The sequence below is a fragment of the Protopterus annectens genome, chromosome 8.part0 (genome assembly GCF_019279795.1).
Source record: "Protopterus annectens isolate FY-2018-M chromosome 8.part0, PAN1.0, whole genome shotgun sequence".
NCBI classification, from domain to species: domain Eukaryota; kingdom Metazoa; phylum Chordata; order Ceratodontiformes; family Protopteridae; genus Protopterus; species Protopterus annectens.
This window is the reverse complement of record NC_056741.1, coordinates 455622408-455643245: the sequence shown is the minus strand read 5'-3', so window position 1 is coordinate 455643245 and position 20838 is coordinate 455622408. Positions and strand designations below refer to the sequence as shown.

The 20838-nt window shown below is 40.5% G+C and overlaps 1 protein-coding gene across 3 annotated transcripts in view; it reads right to left on the bottom strand.

Moving 5' to 3' along the window:
• The window catches only part of INTS3 (integrator complex subunit 3), a 2345436-nt gene that overhangs the window by 1267972 nt on the left and 1056626 nt on the right, over positions 1-20838 (bottom strand). The window lies entirely within an intron of this gene.

The window sequence follows — 20838 nt, the reverse complement described above, 5'->3', positions numbered from 1 at the left end:
CAATTCCCTGGTTGCTTTAAGATATGCTGTATGTTACAAGTCTGCTCTTCACGTAGAGTAGGGCATAAAGGTGATATAAGTACCATCCTGGGAAATGACAGTCCCAGTAGGAATGCCAGCCCAAGGAAAAAAGAGGCATTCAGTACATCCAGAAGAGAAATGGACTGGGGGAGGAAGTGAGTACTGCAACAGTGAAGACAAAGACATCTACCATTATTGGTAAAATTTTACACAACTGTACTATGTCCTTCCATTTCACTGTTGCAATATTCATTACACTAGGGAGAATGCCAAAGCTCAGGAAAAAGAGGGTAGAGGAAGGACTAGCAGAGACCTCTAGGAAGCCATGAAGGATGGTCCTAGCAAAACCAGCCCTAGCTCTGGAAATTCCATCTAACTTGTAGTGCTTGGTAAATGAAGGCACAGAAGTCCAGGTATCTGCCTCAAGAGTAGAGTTAGTATCCAACCCCTTGAAAAAAGTGCCAGAAGAACCCAAAGCTCTAGCAGAATAAGCCTTAACAGAATAAAGAAGTCTCTTACCATGAAAGGAAAAACGAAAAGAAATTGCTTTAGAGATCCAGGAAGAAACAGTCTGCTTGGACACAGCCAATCCTAAGGACTTAGGATGAAAGGAAACCAAGAGCTGATCAGATTTTCTAATTGTCTTGGTCTTATCCAAATAAAATCTGAGTTGTCTCTGCACATCCAAAGTGTGCAGCACCTTCTCTAACAGATTGCGAGGAAAGGAAAAAAGTGGGCAAATGAATAGATTGATTAAGGGATAACTCATTCACCACCTTGGGCATAAGAGAAGGATTAGTACGCAAGGACACCCTGGCCTTATGAAACACAGACAAAAAAAAAAAAAAAAAAAAGAGGACAACCCATAAGTGCTTGAAGCTCAGACAACTGTCTGGCAAAAGGAAGGGCTAACAAAAGTACAAGTCTTCTAAGAGCAATGTTGCAAGGAAGCTGAAGCTGCAGAATCAAAAGGAGCCTGAGTCAAATTTTCCAAAATTAAATTAAGATCCCAGGGAGGAGGAACAGGCTGCTTGGGAGGCCTGATATAAAGGACACCTTTAAGGAATTGTTTAGCTTCAAATCTAGAAGCTAAAGGAGAAGATAAAGGCAGCCAAGCAGAGACAGCTGATAAGGGGCCTTAACAGAAGAATATGCTAATCCAGCATCAGTTCTCTTATCTGTGTGAATTGCTCAAAGGAACATCCTCAAAAAGTGGATCCAGGTTACGAGAAAGACACCAAAGCTACGACAAAGAAAACCTCTTCCATTTGGACAAGTAGAATTTCCTAATAATGGGATTCCTGGCCTCCTGCAGGACCCTAAGCATGTCCTCAGAAAAAAAGTATCTGTGTAATCAAACTCCTACCACCCACAATGTCAGCTGAAGAGTGACAGGTGGGGATGGATGAGGGATCCCTTGTCTTGTGTGAGTAGGTCCACCCTGTGAGGTAACTTGTGATAACTGTCCTTGGCTAAATGCAAAAGAGGAGGGAACCAATGCTGTCTTGGCCAAAATGGAGTCACCAATAAGATTTGGGGATTATCCTGTTTAAGTTTGAACGGGAAAGTGTAAAGAAACATCCTCTTACAAGAAGAAGATAGGGTGTCCACCTTCCAAACCAGAGGACCTGGGACTCGGGCAAAAAAACAGAGGAAGTTGTCTGTTTAAAGGGGAGGCAAAAAGATCCATTTGAGGAGTACACCACTGTCAAGAAAAGTATCCCTTTGAAGCATCCATTTGTGGGACTGAATTAAAGACCTGCTCAGAGTGCCTGCCAAAATATTTTAACCTGAGGGAATGTAAACTGCCTGAAGAGTCACTTGATACTCGAGAGCAAGTTCCCACACCAGGCATGCCAGCTGGCAAAGAAGATAAGATCTTGTCTCCCCTTATTTGTTTACAAACAACATCACTGTGGTACTGTCTGTAAACTCCTTGAGAGGTCCTGGGGATAAGACAGGATAAAAGCCTGAAGAGCTAGCAGAAAAGCTTTCATCTCTGACACTGATGTGCTCTTTCTGTTGAAGAAGCAACCAAACACACTGCAATTTTAGAGAGCAAAATGCTGCTCCCCATTACACACCTGAAGTGTCTGTGAACAACTCCTGACAAGGAAGAGGGGGATGAAAAGGGAGCCCAGGATTTAAAGACAACTGCTGAATCCACCACTGAAGTTCCTTCTTGAGACAAGGTAGAAGAGAACTACAAGTTTGAGGGGATTCGCATGTTGAAGTTGAAGCCAAACTAACTTCAGAAGCCACTGAAAATTTCTCATGTGGAGTTTGGCCAGAGGGAGCATAGGAATGGTGAAGACCATGAACCCCACAGCTCTCAAAAATTCCCTAGGTGTTACAGAGGCCAGAGGAAGAAAAGTTTGAAAAAAGGAAATGAGTGTTAAGGCCTTGGGAGGAGGCAGGGATGCCAGCATAGGCACAGGCTGGATCCTGCACCCCCAGATAAACACGATCCTGAGAAGGACTCACAAAAGACTATTTGAAGTTTATTGTGAACCCCAGGCTTTGCAGAAAGGAAATGGCAAAATGAAGATTTTGCAACAAGATCTCTGGACAGGATGCCTGAAACAGGTCATCGTCCAAATAAGGAAAGACCCGGATCTCCTGAAGCTTGCAAAAAGTAATCACAGGAGTGAGGCATTTGGTGAATACCTTTGGGCCAGTAGAAAGTCCAAACAGCAAAGCAGAGAACTAAAAATGTCAGGAAGCAACCGAGAAACATAAAAACTTTCTAAAAGGGAAATAAATAGGGATATGGAGATGAGCATCTTTGAGATTCAGACACACCATATAAACCTGAGGAAGCAAAAGAGGGTATAAAGTCTGAAGGGAAAACACTCGAAAGGAGAGCACCTTCAGAAAAGTTTTTAGATGAGAGAGGACTAGAACTGGTCACCAGGTACCCTCCTTTCCTGGGCACTAGGAACATCCTGGAGTAAAACCATCTGCCCCTTTGGGACACAGCCACCTCTTGAACAGTACCCAGAGTCAAAAGATCTCACAGCACCCCTGGAAAGAAGGACAGCTGTTCCTGAGGGGGAGGGGGAGGGGGATGAGGATTCCCATAAAAAGGGGGAAGAGATTTCCAGACCATGAAATATCCCTGGCAGATAATGGAGAGTACCCAGGAATCCTGAGTAATCTTTATCCAAACAGGAAGTGAGAGAGAGATAGGCGAAAAGAAAGAGGCAAGTGGCTGGGAAGAATAGGATAGTCAAATAGCGGCTGGTCTATCAGGAAAAGATGACTTCTGAGGCACAGAAGTCTAAGTAGCCTTCACATGAGGGGCCAGCTTGCCACCCATTTTACCCTTAGAAGGAGGGCAAGACTGCCTGCGAACAAAGGCTGGCTGATTGGGGTAATTTCTCTGAAATTTAGGCACAGGAGAAACAAACATATGCTTAAGTTCTTGTGAAGCCTTGCCCTTTTCTGGAAGGGACTTAAAGCAGTAGCTTTGCTAAACTATCTAGAGGGGCATCCATCAAACTTAGCCTTAATACCATAAGGCATAGATTGAAGCTGAAGCCAAGAATACCTCCTCATCGCTGATCCAAAAGTAGCAGTCCTAGAGGCAGCACCTGCTGCATCATAACTACACTTGATGAGCAACCTGGGAGGAAGTCCCTAACAGGGAAAGGGCAGAAGTTTTAACTTCAGAGTCTGGGAGATCAGAAATCACATGACATACCTGGGAAAGCAGAGCCAACAAGTACTTGGATGCATGGGTCTGATAATTAACAGCCCTAAAAGCCAAGTTAATGCCGGTATATACCTTCATGCCTAGCCTTTCCATGATTCTGCTATCTTTATCAGAAGGCAGCAACTTAGAAGAAGGAAACAACTGAGATGACTTGTCAGAAGCTATAGACACCACCGAGGGGTCAGCAGAAAGGCACTTGTACAAGAATTTACAGTCCTCAGGCACCCTATAGAATCTATCAGGTTCTTGGGGGCAGGGGGCTGAGAATCTGAAGCCTTAGAGGCATTAGAAAAGGTATCCACAAAGTAGCCAAAACAGGATGGTCTGCAGAAGGTCTGAGAGAATCCATCTGCAGCAGATCATAATACCTTTTTTTGTAAGAAACTTAAGCACAATCCCATTTAAGAACTTCATCATCCTAGAGATAATGTCCCCAAAAGAAAACTATTCAAAGGGAGTATCAGGGCTGGTATATTCCTCTTCCTCCAAGCCATACTCCAAAGGAGAGGGAATCTGGGAGGAGTAAGCAAGGGATTCCTCATCTGAATCTGCCTCCTCCTCAGAGGAATCCTGTTCTCTGGGTCTCTTAAGGGGTGGGAGAGGAACAAGGGGGGGGGGGCTGGAACAGAAACTCCCTTAGGAAGTTTTAAAGCCATCAAAGCACTAAACAAACCGTAAGCAAAGGACTGCCATTCACTCTGTGAATCCTTAGGAGCTGAGGAAATGTTTGGTATTCTGCTTTTTTTTTTTTTTAACGGGATGTCCACCTTACAAAATTTAGAAGGCTCCAACCCTGGATGGCATTCAATAGTTGTAGTAGGGACTTCTTTGACTAAAATTTGAGGAACACCCATAGGCCCCTTGGAGATAATCAGCTGTAGTTCCCCCTGAACGCCTGAAGCAGATGCCTTCAATGACTCCTCAGATGTGCCTAAGGTCTGATCCCCTCCGGCCACCAACATGGTCGTGGCAGAAGAATCCAACAATGAAGCCGGGCAAACCTCCGCGTATCACTCGCCTTGGGAGACACATCCAGTGGAAGCTGCACAGCAGAAGATTCCGGACTAGATTTCGTGGCTATCTTCTTCACAGATGGCTTTCCCTTGGAGCGAGAAGTTCTCTCCATTGTGTCTTTAGCAAAAAGCTTGATTCTCAAGATGAAGTGCCAACGAAGAAAGCCTACCACAAAGGGTCTTGGGAGCAAAGGCCTGACAGACAGAACAGGATGTATGGTCGTGCGAAGCACCAAGGCAAAGCAGACACTGTTCATGACGGTCTTTATGGGGAATCTGTCTGCCACACTGGCATTTGTCCTTTTTGGATGACATGAAACCCCACAAGCAACAATACAGTAAAAGAAAGATAAGACAACAAAACCCCAATGAAGCATTTATCTGTAACGGCTTGATGAACCAGCAACGGAACAGGTGTGCACACCAATGATCAACAGATGGCGTTCAGACTGGCAGAAAAGAAGTTCTGGGGATGGTACATCCAGATGTCACCTTTATTCCATATACTGCGCAATAAGCATAAGCGTGATGAACAGCGTACCTTAAAGCAACCTAAATGCTTCTGTATACTGGCCGGACATCGGGCCACCCTTGGCAGGGGATCCCTAGTGTAATGAATACTGCAACAATGAAATGGAAGGACATCTGTAGCTGCAGGAATTACTCACCATTAACAAGGGCTACAAGGTTATCAAATGATACAGGAAGAACCCTCCCTGGTGGGTCTAAGATCCTCTCTTTCATGCCAACTCAGTATTTTTTAATAAACCTTGGAAGAACAAGCAGTCTAAGCTGCCACACTTCACAATGTCATGTTCTCTACCCCAAGTTCTAACCTCTTACCCCAACTACTAAGCAAGTACATGCCATTCAAATCAAGAAAAAAAAAGATGATCAAACATGACTGAATAAACTTCCAGCAAATCAACAAAAATAAAGTTCTGATACCTCCATTTCTAACAAATAATAATGCAAAATAAAATGTCTGCCCAACTTACAAAGAACTCCAAAACCTGTGGCAGGACAGAGGAACTAAACAAGCACAGGATGAATGGAAGGACAGTATTTGGGACTCGACAAGGATAGTTCTGTCATACGTCAACTAATATGATATGGAAATTCTGTTATATCCAACCCAGGGGACTATCCTTGATGGTCTATGACTGAGCTGAATACAAATAACTAAATCTATTGTGATGGTAGGGGAAACAAAACATTCAAGAGGCAAGAGAATGCAAACACTAACTCCATAGGCAATACGATACTAACAGTGTGTGGTAGAGGTAAAAATGCCTGGTGACAGCATGAAACAACAAACAACTAACCACAGCAGATATCTGAAATGCTATGGAAGAATTTTTTTTAAAGAAATTATGTTTTACGCAGAGTGGCCTAGCCTCTGATCTCAGCTTTTTACATCACAAGAGCCACTTTATGGCAAAAGATAATGCAGGAGGCAAGCCATTTGGAAAGGATATGTCTGCCAACCAGTAGCTTTTCCCCCAGTATGCACAAAGACAAATATGTCACTGTTTTTCCTAAACATATATATATACTTCAGAAAGGGGGAAAAAAACCTCACTGCAAATATTCAAGAGCATCTAAAGACTCACCTAAACCTCTGTCCCTGGAACTGCTGGGTACAGAAAAGACAGGGGAAAATACCCTCTGCACTCAGTATGACTACAGTTCAGAAGCCTGGAAACTTGAGGATCCACTCCCTACGGTCTACCTGTTTATAAACATGCTATGCTTACAGCCTAGAATGCACCCTCCTAAAGTTGAAGCTAATGATGTACCTCCTCCAGGCTTCTCATCACCTACAAAGCAATGAGCCCTTACTAGTTGAAGGTGACCTCACTACACATGGGCCAAAGGGTCACTTCTGAAATGAACATTACACCAAGAGGGCAACTTTTCTTTCCTTCAGCCTTCTGATGATGTTCTGTCAGAGACTTGGAGCTGCAGATAGGAGCCACCTGCCGATCCCTGTATAAGGAACCTTCAAGCACTATGATATTCTTGGTAAAGAAATTGACCAGGAATTCCTCTCTCCAATGTTTGCAGGTGGCTAGGTTGAACCATGTCATGCTCTTCTTCCAAACAAAAAATAAAGACAATGGTTGTGTGGGCTCTGGCTCATTATTCTCTGGCCATGTGGACACTATAAAATAAAAACAGCAACTTTGTCTGACATTTCATTTTTGTCACAAGCAGGTACCACAAACAAGCCTCAGCCACAGCCCTTTGTCCAAACAAGTCAAACAAGCTTTACACTTCAATTTTGGCCAGAGGCAGGCATGCTAATTTTGATATAATTATATTAGTTTAGTACTACCTCCATTGCGTAGACATTATTTAAAACAATGTGCATTACTATATTATGCGGACGTGCACTGTATTTGGTTGTCTGAACCCCCATGGTCACCATACACCAATTAATTTCAAAAGAAGCAGTACCACTAACAGAGAGCATTCAGTGGTAAATTCTTTATTTTGTACTTCACAACCTCTTAGTGCAAGAATTTTGGACAAAGCCAAACACAATTTGGAGGTGGGGAGGGGGCAAAGGCCCCAAATAAGGAACAAATTTTAAATATTGCTCAGATAAACTTATAAAGTTGCAAGAGTAACAGGTTATGCATTACTATGCATTTTCTGAAGGTTATGAAGTCTAAAACTCACATGGCTGTTAGTACTTAGTTGCTTCAATCTTCAATGACTTGCCAAAAAAAGTAAAAAAGCTTGAAATTCAGCAAAATTCTGAACAGTTGAGAGGTATGCCATCCATTCACCCACAGCCTCCTTTCCCAGTTTTTGCACATAGGGTCACAGTATCACTTTAAGAGTGGCAATAATCTACAGCCAGTGTTCACTTTGCCAGTTGGCAAGCCCTGCCACAACTATTTTTCCATACCACACACAGGTACACACAATCGCACCTACATTTATCAGTCTGTCTGAACTGCCTGCACAAGACTTGCACTCAGTTTCTCATGTTGTACATGTACAAATGGATTCTCTTCACTTGGGTATGCATCACTGCCCACTTTACTACCCCTCTAACCTCCTATTCCCCAGCCACTTGCGGACACAATGTAAACAGTCTTATCTCACCCCAGAGCATACCAACACTCCACTAAAGTAACATCACATATGCTATGTAAAAGACAAATAACCTCAGCCATCACCAACTACCACATTACATGTACTCTAAAACTTACTAAATAGACTACTTTTATATATTGCTCAATAAAGCATATACAGTCCACTGATGCAATTTTATTTCATGCAAACATCAACCTATCACCTTTTATACTCTCAATCATTAAACTCTAGGTAGCCACTCTTTACATTTCACCCCATCTGTAGTGTCTCTGACCTTTCAAAATGCTCACCAGGCTGACAATTACTCCTCTGTACCCACTGGCACACTACTTCATATCACATAAGCCCACCTGTCTCAAATTTCATGCTCATACACCTATCCCACATGCCATCAGAACACTCACTCTATTTCTCCTGAGCTATTCTCCACCTTTGCAATACACTTGCTTAACAACAAGGATCTCTTAAGCAATCCAAAGAAACAGTACCCATTTCTGTTATTTACCTACAGCAAATCTAAGCCTTCTCATCTGCGCATAGCCTTGTTACTCTCTAAATATCAGTGATATGGAGATATTCTTCTAAACCCTGGCCTTTCCAATTCCCTTGCATCTTACACCCTCAACTCAGTCCCTACTGATTACATGATGACACATCATCTCCCAAATAACTCTACCTTGAAACTCTTTTACTTAAACATTCAAAGTATCTGCAAAATGTCACAGCTTGCTCCAGACATTCTTGCCTCTCACTGAAACATGGCTAAAACAAGCATTAAAGACAATGAAATTACTCCACCACGCAATAGACATTTTGACTAGATCACACAGTCAAAACGGGTGGGGCGGGGGGTGCTAGTATGTGACTGAACATCTTACACATTCAACACCACCTCCATGTTGTTGTTGTTGTTTGCCTTTCGGCTTTTCCCGGTTAGGGGTCACCACAGCAGAACTCTGGTCCGCTAATGATTGGCAGTTGGTTTTTATGGTGTCGAGTTGCCAGCCCGACGGCCAACCTTCAACGAAGGCACTCCCATTCAATGCATGTCTTTCGAACACCCACTCAAAAACAGGGAGGACATGCATACTCCACACAGAAGGCACTCCCAACCCAAGCCGAGAATCGAACGGGAGAATCTCTTGCTGTGAGGCAACAACGCTACCGCTGCACCACCGAAGTATCAGCACTACCTCCATGACATTCCCAAATTAGATGATGCTGAAATACTGACTATACTTCACCTAAACCAAACCAAATCAAATTTGTCTTTCAGGCATATAAAATACCTCAAATCAGCCCCCCGCAAAAAAAAAAAAAAAAAAAAAAACGAGAAAACATCCTCTCCTGGGTATCAACAAACATCTAACTAAAAACCATCATACCTGGGTAATGTCAGCATTAGCTGGGCAACAATTAATAGTTCAGTAGCACTCATCTGCTGAATCTGCACAACTTTACGCAACTTAAAGCCCATCCAAAAAACCAAGTGTGGCACACTACCTAATAACATTAGTGACCACCAGTGAACTTTTGCTATTAGAAATTATAATAAGAATCCATCTACTCCCCACTGTAATACACCCAACAACTTAATTTCAGCATTAACTTTTTCACAAATGTATTCAAACAAATAAGCCGGCATCAGCTAAAACACTTTAATCTACATGAAGCAAAAGAAACTTTTAAAACAATTTTCTTAAATATTCTAAACGTTCAAGTCCCCTCAGAATAAAATGTATCAAAATCAATGTCTTATCCTTGGTTAACTCAGAATATTTAGTTTAAAAAGACAATAAAGTATACTTTAACTTACAGGATGACAAAAAATACTTTTGGGCATCATTTAACCATCCTAAATGCTGGCAAATCACCCAAGCTGAACCTTTTGCCCAGTGACTCTGAATACAAGATAGCCTACTCTTTTAGTTTATGAGTGTTTTTATTGAAGACAAAAATATGGGAAAGTTTGTGATTGGTTCAAATAGATAAAAGATGAAGCAACTACATACAAGATAAGCTTGCTAATCATATGCATGTGTGCTGTAAGATGGCTACATACATTACAATCAACCAACATGTATAATGATATATGGGAGCAAAAGGTTTTTAGCTAAATGGCTGCTTCGTCAATTTTAACATGGGATTCAAATGACCTAACAGATTTAGCCTAAAGCAAAACATAGAATGTAAATGGCCTTACAGGTATAAACAAAAAGCAAAAAGCACAGAAGTTCAGGGTAAAACAGTAATATTCCAGATGAAATATAAATGTGCACCTGATAAAAAATTTTAAGTGGAAATTCATCAAATTATCAGGAATAGAGGAAAAAGAGAGCAATACTACCATAAGGGAGAGGAAATCCAACAGTGGCATAACATGGCCCTCTTCAAAAGGAACCTTGATGATTGGATGGGAGATAGGAAATTCACTCTGGGATCACGTCAGTCACCCTGCCAGACAGGGGTCCAGGGAAGTAAATACTGTGGGAAGAAATAGCCAGGGAATTGTTATGGCTAGGCTTGTATAGGCCCTAGGGCCGAAAGCCTAATACCAACCTATGAACCTATGGGAAAGGGATAATAATGGTAGATGTGTGTTAGGTATTACTGGTGGAGGAGGATGATTACACTCTCATGTATTTATATTCCACCAAAAAACACTATTATGCCACTTAGGAAAATTATCAGATAAATAAGCTTTCAGCAGTGATTATTATTTAGGTTGTGGACTAGAATCTGATTTGCAATAGGCAGGATGTACAGAGGGGCCCACAAGAGAAAATATAAGAGAAGAGGTAAGATTTCTGAAGTATGACATCATCTGGCATGGAAGATATGAATTCAGTGGCAAGAACTCAGACTGAATTTACATATGATTTCCCAAAACAGACTGGATAGAAAATACATTTAATAGGAACATGCATATTTAAATGAAAGGTCTGAGGTCCACACAATAACTGTGTAAGGTCAAGTACCAATCAAAACTAAGATAAAGATGCAGAGTAATGATACAAAAATGAGGCACTACTTCTAATTACATGTTAAGATGAAATGAAATCTCAAGGAATGGGTAGTAAATATAATTTGAGAGTTTAAAACCAATGAACCAAGAAAAAGGAATCCAGAGGAGGCACAACTAGACAAAAGACCAGTTTAATGAAAAGTGTAACACAAATGCAGTCAAGCACTTTCGTCTTGTAAAAATACTTCTTCAGAACTGCTAATAGACTTAAAACCACACCTTATATAAGACAAGAATTTCATCTTGTGATGAAGGCCAACCAATATATAGAACTTATTGCACACCTATATATTTTCTAAAAAAATATATATATATTAAAAACTTGCAAAAAACCAAATACATACGAATAACCATGATTGTGTAAAGCTAACATTAAAAAGGAAGGAGGGGAACCCCAAAAATGTATGTTACTAAGAAATACAAAACTTTTTAACTTTAAAATAGGGGTAATAGAACAAGACTCATTCAAACCAGGTTTATTGAGAGCATCACACTGCAAGAACCAAATCAATTCTTTTTTGCTTAGATGGTCATCTGTAAACCCCCCCCTAAGGTCATGTTCAATGTAGTCAATAACAACAAACTTGAAATAATGGTCTGCACAAACTGAAATGTGTCTGTAAAGCGCATTTGTTGTTCTTCCTTTTCTAACTTCATTCATATACTCATATATTCTTTATCTTCGACAAGTCTTACCTATATAAAATGCTTTACAACATTGGCACAAAACCCATCATACCAGCCCCTTAGAGGCACAATTAAAATGTTTTTTGACCGCCATCTTTTTACCACTGATTAGAAATGACTCCCACACTAATATGTGTTGACATTGGTTGCATGACTGACATCTGAACATACCCTTGGGCCTGCTCATGTTGTCTTTCACCCCCTTCATCTCTAGCAAATTCTTAAAAGTTTTCCCCTTTCTAAACACTATCCTTGGTTTATCCCCAAACAATTCTTGGCCTGTATAACTGGCCAAAATGTACTGACTACATCCACAATGCTAGAACTATCAGTGGAAAAAGTCAAAATTAAGGAACGCTCGTAAGATACAAATGGTATCACAATATTATTGGTAACAAACAAATTTTCCTCCAGGAGCTGATTTGAACATGCTTTGAATGGTAATAAATGTCTAAAAATGCCCCTTTCCCTTTTCTACAAAACTTCATCTTTAACAGACTTTAGCATGTTCACAGGATATCCCCTTTTGGAAAACATGTCTAACAATTTCTCTACCTCCATAATAAAGATGTCATCCTTAGAAATCATACAGGCCAACTGGATTAATTGTCCCTTAACAACAGCTCTTTTGTTTTGAAAGATAGGATGCCAATTACCGAAATGGAGATAAGAGCTGGAAAAAATCTTTTTCTGATATATGTCAGAACAAAAACATTCATTATTGTAGTCTTTAGAGATGACTATATCTAAGTATGCTAACTTATCTTTGTCAACCATATGGGTGAATTTCTAAAAAGGGGTACTTCCATTTATATAATCCAAACATTCTATCAACTTAACTTCCGAATCCACCCAGAAGTCTTGTGGGTCCTTGTGCCTTCCTCTGGATTTCTTTTTCATAATTTGATTTATTTATTTTTGTTTACTAGGAAAGTCCAAATGGCAGACTAGACCCTTTTCCATGGTGGACCACAGAGAAAAATTCCATAGTTACAATACAAAAGTTAAATTAGTATTAACAACTTAAAAGGAAATAAATAATGAAATATACAAAAGCAGTCATAACAATACAGATATAAATTCAATACGAAATGGACAAATTATATCATTAACGTTAATGATAAAAACAGATACAAAACATGTGCAATACATTAGTTTCCATGTGAAGGCAAATACGTAATGTGTCTAGTAATTTGGTGTACTTGGATAAATGACAAGTCTTAGATCAACAGGCAGTGGTTTCACAGATGCTTGTAGATTTAAAACATGACTATATTACAATAGAGTGTATTAGATTATTTCAAAGTAGAAGATCAATTGTATACTGGGGAGGTAATACTGTATGCAAGAGTACACAAACAGCTGTAGGAAAAGAAAAAGGGATGAATATCTAGTTAGGGGCTAAGATAGTGTGAGGTGGGAGTATGTTGGAAGGAATATAAAGACAGAAGCAAAGAAAGATGCAAGGATGAGAGGCAAAGAAAGTGCAGAAAAAACATATCTCATCAGATATCTTTGAATCTGGTTAGAAAAATAGTGCAAGGGAGGAATAACTTATTATATCCAGGTGAAATACATGCGAAGAGTGAGGATTATGTTAAGAATTGCTTGATATTTCATTTAAAAGTGTGTTTGTTGTCAAGCTGAGTGTAGATGGAATACCATTCCATACTTTAGATGCATAATTGCAGAAAAGAACACTGAACAGTACTGTATTGTGCCTTAGTTATGGCAAGTAGCCCTTTATCTTGAGATCAGAGAGACTTTGTAGTCAAGTAAACTTCAAGCATGTTTTGTACGGCTGGACATTTTTCTGGTTAGTGCAAACATATTGTGCACTACTAGAATATATGAGTAGTGAAGCTGGTGAGAGAGTTCTGTCCAGTTAATCTGCTGTAAGACTTTGGAGTGACGATAACTATGGAGGAGATTTGCAGCAAATTTTGCTATCTCGTAGCATCATTCAAGTTTTGTTTTTTGTGTTGATTTTAAGTTTGTGAGGATGGGAGGAGCATATAGTATAGTGTAGTTTGATAGGTTTTAGCAAGTGTTTCCCTAATCCTGTCTGTGAGGAAAGGTATAACTTGATAAAGTAGACTGAGCTTTTGATTTTTATATTTTACAGCTGTTTGGATAAGAATGCCAAATTTCATATTCTCATCCTCAAGGACTCGCATGTGGCACCAGGTCTATCTTTGTTTTTTTATAGCAGAGGTTACATTAAAGTGAGTTTTGGCTTGAGGCGGGGACTTGAGTTGCAGGTTTGTTTTTTGGGGATTAGTGGGAGTTCTGTCTTGTCTGGCCAAGACATGCATAACAGCTGAGTGCAGATTATTTATGAAGATGTTAAACAAAAGGAGTTTGAATATGGACCCTTCTCATACACCTCAGCTCATGGGGGTGAAAGAGGAATATTTTTTTTCACCTATGGCAGCTGTACTACCTTTTCAGTGTGCTCCGCTTGGGGTCACTCTGCTACCCTATCCCACCCCCAATTCCCACCCACCACTTCATCTAAACTTATACCATTCTATCCCCTAGCCCTACAACAAAATAACCCACCAAACTCACCAAGGCACACAACTAGCCTAACTCTTCAACTTGCAAACTCGTATCCCAAGCCCACGTCACTCACTTCTCCCAATCTACTCCAACAAAAATTGCATACAACTACCACCCAGCTAACTCCATCTTCCCCTAACTTACACATTATATGCCACTCCTTCAGTCTACTCTCACAATTATACTAAGCATACTCACCACTGCCATCCCTACCTCACTCCCATTCTCCATCACTCTATTTCCCCAACTCTATTCTCCTAATCAACAAACACCCACCCATCAAGTACAAAATTGCACAAGCTCTACCCATTAGGAACTCTGGCCCACTTCAGTTAAAGTTACATCAAAGAGAACAAACAGGCCCATATATCAGTATCAGACCTATGACATAAATATACTAGTTTTCATAACTTGTGTCTGGAAGGAGGTACTGCAGCTTTTGCTGTAGGACTACCATATTCAGGAACAGTTTGTATCTTACAGCTGTGAGACTTATTAACTCAGACACCAACCATAATACCTGATACACTGAAGTCTCTCTTTTTTATTTAATCCTGCTGCTCTGAGCAATTACTGCCAGTATTACTATTATACAATATGATGGCTATACTGAGTCACATCTAAGGTTAACAAGTGCAATACAGTAACTAAACAGCTGCTATTCACTAGTCTGTATTTATTATATATCTTAAGGGTGAAAGGGTTTGGTGGTGGGTATTTATTACTTATCATTGGATAATGGGTACTGAGTGTGTTTATGTAATGTGAACTAACTCTTGCATGTCATGTTATTTTCTTTCTTACATTATTCTCTAATACCGCTGTATCTATATTATTTGCACTCCATTTCTCTAGTGAGCTGACATTTGTAATTTTGTTTAGGCTGCACTTGTGTGATCCTAAATGACAATAGTTTCTCTGAAATACAAACAAAAATGCAACTTCCACACACTCACTCTGTGGACACATTCACCCAAACCCTGAACCATCACTTCAAACCAACAAAACCCTATCTAAACCATCAGCTCCCATTAACAACACACAATCCACTAATTCTAATCACAACCTATTGTTAATGCACATAAACCTCAGGAGCATCAACAACAAAATTCTAGATCTCCATGCATGCATTGCAACGCACAACCCAGAGAAACTAGTCATCACTGAAACTTGGCTAAATCCAAACACTAAATATACAAAAATCCTTCCCTCAGGATAAAGTACAATAAGAAATGACAGAGTACAAAAAAAAAGCTGAAGGGGTTGCAATACTTTTTAAAAACACACTAAACATCACCAGATACCCACGTAGTCACCCAGATATCCCAACACAGAAATATCTATCACCCTCCTACACCTGAACAAGCACAAAACTATTTGCATTGCTGCCTTATATATTCCCCCAGGCAACATTCCCATTCTCGAAGACTTCCTTCAATGGTTTTCCACTAATATAAATAAAGAAACTATTATATTTGGGGATGTGAATACAGACTATTTACTTGCAAACACTGACTCCCCTACCCTCTCTATTAACCTATGCAGTTTCACTTAAGCAATCACCTCACCCACTAGAACACAAACAAAGCAACAGGCACTCACTACACTACACTGGATCCTTACCAACTCACCCTCAAACATAAACACCTTTGGCTGTCTCCCAGACAATATCAGTGACCAGCTCCCCATATTTATTACAAGACAAGCTAATCACACTCCAGACAGACAGACAGTATTAAGAGAAGTACACAGACTCTCCTCTTTTAACAAAGACATTTTTTATAAACTACCTCTCCCAACACAACTGGAAAACTCTAAAAACACCTACCACTAAAAGATGCTGTTACTCATTTCAATAAAACATTCCCTAACATAATATAGGAGTTACTTCCCAAAAGAAACAAAGAACCAAAACTAACCCTGCCCCATGGCTCAACAAAGAAACCAAACAGCTCACGCTAAATAGAGCACAAAGCCTGAAAGATATGGTATAAATACAGAACAAAACTGGCAAATTTTTCAAACAACTTAGAAATCAATGTAAGCAGATCTAAATAAAACTGCAGTCTTTCACTCACTTCAAGGTAAACATCACCACACTCCCAAGCAATTCTGAACAGCCATAAAAATCATATTATACCTTGGTTAAATCACCACCCCATCTCCTACTACAAATAATGACAGGACACCACAGCCACCCGATTCAACACACACACCATTCAATCTGTCCTCTCTCTGCTAGAATCCAATCCACCTTCCTATCTCTCTATCAACAACGCTCACAATACTCCTTTCTTTTCTATTCCACCAAATCTCTACCTCAGCTATCAAAAGTTACATTCAAAAACAGAAAACCACTGCACCAGCCGCTAACAAACTCTCACCCAAGTACCTTAAGTTAGCTGCTGATATTCTGGCATACTCCATCTCAATATTCATAACTAGGTCTATCACTGAAAACTATGTACCCATTATCTGAAAAAATAACATATTACACCACTTCACAAACGTGGATCAGCCACAGACCTCTGCAACTACTTCTCCATTGCAATTCTCTACCCTCTGTCCCAACTCCTAGCCATCTCATAAATGACAAACTACTCTCCACCCCACACAACATGGCTTTCGACTACACCACAGCATGACAGGTCTGCTTAGTTTCTCAGAAACCATAAATACCAACAGAAACAATGGTAACCTAACATCCTCCTTGTTCCTGGATCTGTCAAAAGCATTTGACACAGTATCTTGCCAACCCCTAATCAATGAACTATCATCCCTATTACTGTCTCATTCAGCTCTTATTTTATTCTCTAGCTCTCTCTCCAACAGACACACTGTAAAATGGAATAAGAACCTATCCACCTTCCTCCCTATTTCAGCTGGTATACCACAAGGGTCAATTCCAGGCCCAGTACTTTTCAATATATTCACAAACAAACTGCACAAAGCCAACAAACCTGCCACCTTAGTACAGTATGCGACGATGCCACCATCATCTGCTCAGACTCAGCCCCTCCGCTACTTCAACAAATGACTCAAGACTTCTTCACTTCCATAGAATTATAGCTAAAGGCTCATCAGTTAATCCTAAATGCCAAAAATAAAATAAAATTAAAATTAAAACAAAAAAAAGAAGTTATGAACTTACCATAACGTTCCATCTGTGTTGTCCATCTTCACATAACCTTGACACATAGGTTCAGTTCCGAGCATCGGAACCAACTCAGCCATTACTCCAGCCTGCAAGAACCAAAAACTTTCAAGCTTAAGTCCTACCCAGAATGCTCCTTTCCAAATTACCTCAGATCGAGTTTGCAGAAACAGAAAAGAACAGAAAGTATAATCATAAAAAATAAATAAATAAATAAAAAAGAAAAAGAAAAAAGAAAAAAAAGAAAATTTAGAGAGAACATTTCTGGTGTTAGATATAAAAAATGCATAACTAGGGCTAATATTCGTTCCATCAAAAAAACCTGACTGGAAAGGAAAGGGGGGGGGGTGAGAAGTCAATGATAAATGAAGATGGACAACACAGACGGAACATTATGATACGTACATAACTTCTTTTATCTGTTGTCATCAAGCTTCATTTTATCCTTGACATATGGGACAGAGTCCCCAGCTACCTTAGATCTTGGAGGGACTCATGAAGAATATTCCTGACCACCATAGAACCAAATGATGCTCTTCCCCTAGAGATTAAATCTAATTTGCAATGAGTAATAAAGGTATGAGGGGTAGACCATTTTGCTGCTGTGCAAACATCGTCCATAGAAGCTTTAGAATGAAAAACTGCCAAAGCAGCCATGGCTCTAGTACAGTGTGCCTTAACAGGCCCAAATAAATCACTCTTTTAGCCATCTAGATAAGGTGACCTTGGTGACTGGCTTAACTAGTCTTGTACTTGAAAATGAAATAAACAGCTGGTCAGATTTTCTTATGTCGTTTATTCTTTGAAGACAGAAGAGAAGTTGTCTAACAAATGCAAACAGTATTCGCCCTTGTTTGAAAAATGGGGGAAAAAATACTGGTAAATCGACTGCCTGGTTGATAGTTGTTTCCCAGACCACTTTTGATAAACAGGAAGGGTTTGTTCTCAAGGAAACCCTGTCTTTATGACATTTCAAATATAGTGGTTTGAAAGACAAAGCTTGAATCTCTGAAATTCTTCTGGCAGAGGTAATCGCTACCAGAAATATAACCTTCTAAAATAAGAATTTCAAATCACAGTTGGCAGCAGGCTCAAAGAGGGACTCCACTACTGAATGTGAAACCAAGTGGAGGCTTTAACATCAAGGTCCTTTTTAAAAAGGCTTTGCAAAGTTTATGAGAAATTAATGAATATTCTTCACACCCATTATGAAAATTCAAAACAGCCAATAGCTGCACTTACAGTAGATGAAGATGCCCCTGCTTCAAAAAGCAAGCTAAAAATGCTAAGATTCTATCGATAGAAGTAGAGAATGGGTCAATGTTATCACAAGCCCAGCAAGAGAACTTTTTCCATTTGCTTTTATAGAGTTTCTTGGTAGAAATTTTATGGGAAGCTAAAATAATTGTACAAACTGGGAAGAAAAGTTTATTATGCCTGGAGATCAATGGAACTGGAGAAACCAAGCTGTGAGCTTGAGGTTTTGGAAGTTCAGGTGAACTACTCTCTCTGGATGGGATAGGAGATCTGGCTCTGGGTCCAGAGTCTGTGGTTGTTGAATGAGATACGGCCAAAGGAAGGGGACCAAATCTGTCAAGGCCAGAAGGGAGCAATGTGCATTACCTTGCTCTTCAACCTGATCCCCTTCTTTAGAAATTGAGGAATTAATGGAATTGGGGGAAAGGCATACAGAAATTCAGAGGGACAATTGTGCAGGACAGTGCCTCTTGGTGACTCCCCCGGAGGGGGAAAAGGGCAAAGTAGCTGCTGCACTTGTTATTCCAGGGTGATGTAAACAGGACACAGCAAAGCTGGTCCCATCATCGAAAAATCTTTTCTGCTACTTTGGGATTGAGACACCACTCATGACACAGAAGAATGCATCTGCTCAGTTTCACATTGGAACTCCCCGGAACATGCAGAAAGCAGTTGGAAGAAACTGTCCACTGCTAAACTCTGAGACCTTCTCGACAAAGAGGGTTAGACTTGGTTCCCCCCTGCTTGTTGATGTACCAAACTACAAATCTATTGTCTGTCTGAACTGCAATCGTTCCTGAGGGGATAGCCGTTTGAAAGGCCTGCAATGCTAAAAGCACTGTCCTCAGCTCCAGGACATTGATATGCAAATTGGCCTCTAAGGGGAACCAAGGGCCTTGGACAGTCTTGCCCAGATAATGTCTCCCCACCCCATCTGGGAGGTGTCCAAGTTCACTATGGCTTGGGGTTGAGATGGGACAAAGGGGTGGCCCAAGAGAATTTCATCTGAATGAATCCGCCAAGCTAGGTCTTTCTTGCAATGGTTGGTACTCAAGATCTGATCTGACATTGATTGATGCAGTATGGACCACTGGGATCCTAAAACCAACTGAAGAATTCTCATGTGAAATCTTGCCAAGGGAACTAATGTTATGGCCACTGCCATCAACCCTAAAGGCTTGTAAGCCTAGTCGTGCAGTTACTTTCTTGCTTCTAACAATTCTCTTCACTTGAATCCTCATTTTTTTGCAATCGTAGATAAGGGAGGGAAGCTATGCAAGAATTGGTATTTAGTACCACTCCTATGAACTCTAAAGTTTGTGCAGGATTCAGTTGCGATTTTTCTTAATTTGCAGTGATTCCTAGGTTGGTGCAGGTCTGGTGGATGTCATCTCTTGCTTGTTCTAGAAAATGCCTTGTGGAAGTGGTAATGAGCCAGTCGTCTAAGTATGGAAATACCCAGAATCCATGCAGTCTCAAGTGAGCTGTTACTACTTAAATGCATGTGAACACCGATGGGGCTGTGGTGGGGCCAAAGGACAGAGCTCTGAACTGATGATGACTGGCTTCCAGCTAGAAGCGGAGAAATCTTCTGGAGTGCTTGTCCATTTTTATATGGTAATACACAACCTGAAGATCCATCAAGCACACTCAATCATCTTTCCCTAGTAACAGGAGAATACACTGAAACATGACCATCTGGAATTTTGTCTGTTTATGGACTTGTTCAGGACACTTGGATCCAAAACTGATCTCCAGTCCCATGTCTTTTTTGGCACTAAAAAGAATCCTGAGTAAACTTTGGATTCTATCTGGTCTGGTGAGGCCTCTTGGATGACTCTCTTTTCTAGCAGTTTTTGAATTTCTAACACTGCTAGCTCCCTCTGACTGGGTAGAACGTTAGGGCTTTTGTTGGAGTTGTGGGGAGGGGAAGGAAAGGTATGATGTATCCTCTGCTTATGATTTTCTGCACTCAAACATGTGAAGTTATCTCAAGCCAGGCATGTTGCTGCAAGGATAAACGCTCCCTGACTGCTTCCAAAGGCAAGCAATCGGGCCATATTTCAGGAGCGCTGGTAGGGTTTCCCAAGAAACGTGTCACTAGAACCCTTATTTTGAGGGCCACCTCTGCCACATGGATGGCATCTTCCATTAAAGCTCCTCCTCTACCACTGGGGGAGCCATTATCACGTGTGTCCTGGAAAGGTCCTTGGGACTTTTTGAACCACATTTTCCCGCTCCTCTGGTTCCTAGAATAGGACTGCTGAGGAGAAGAAAAATGTACGCCCACTGCAGA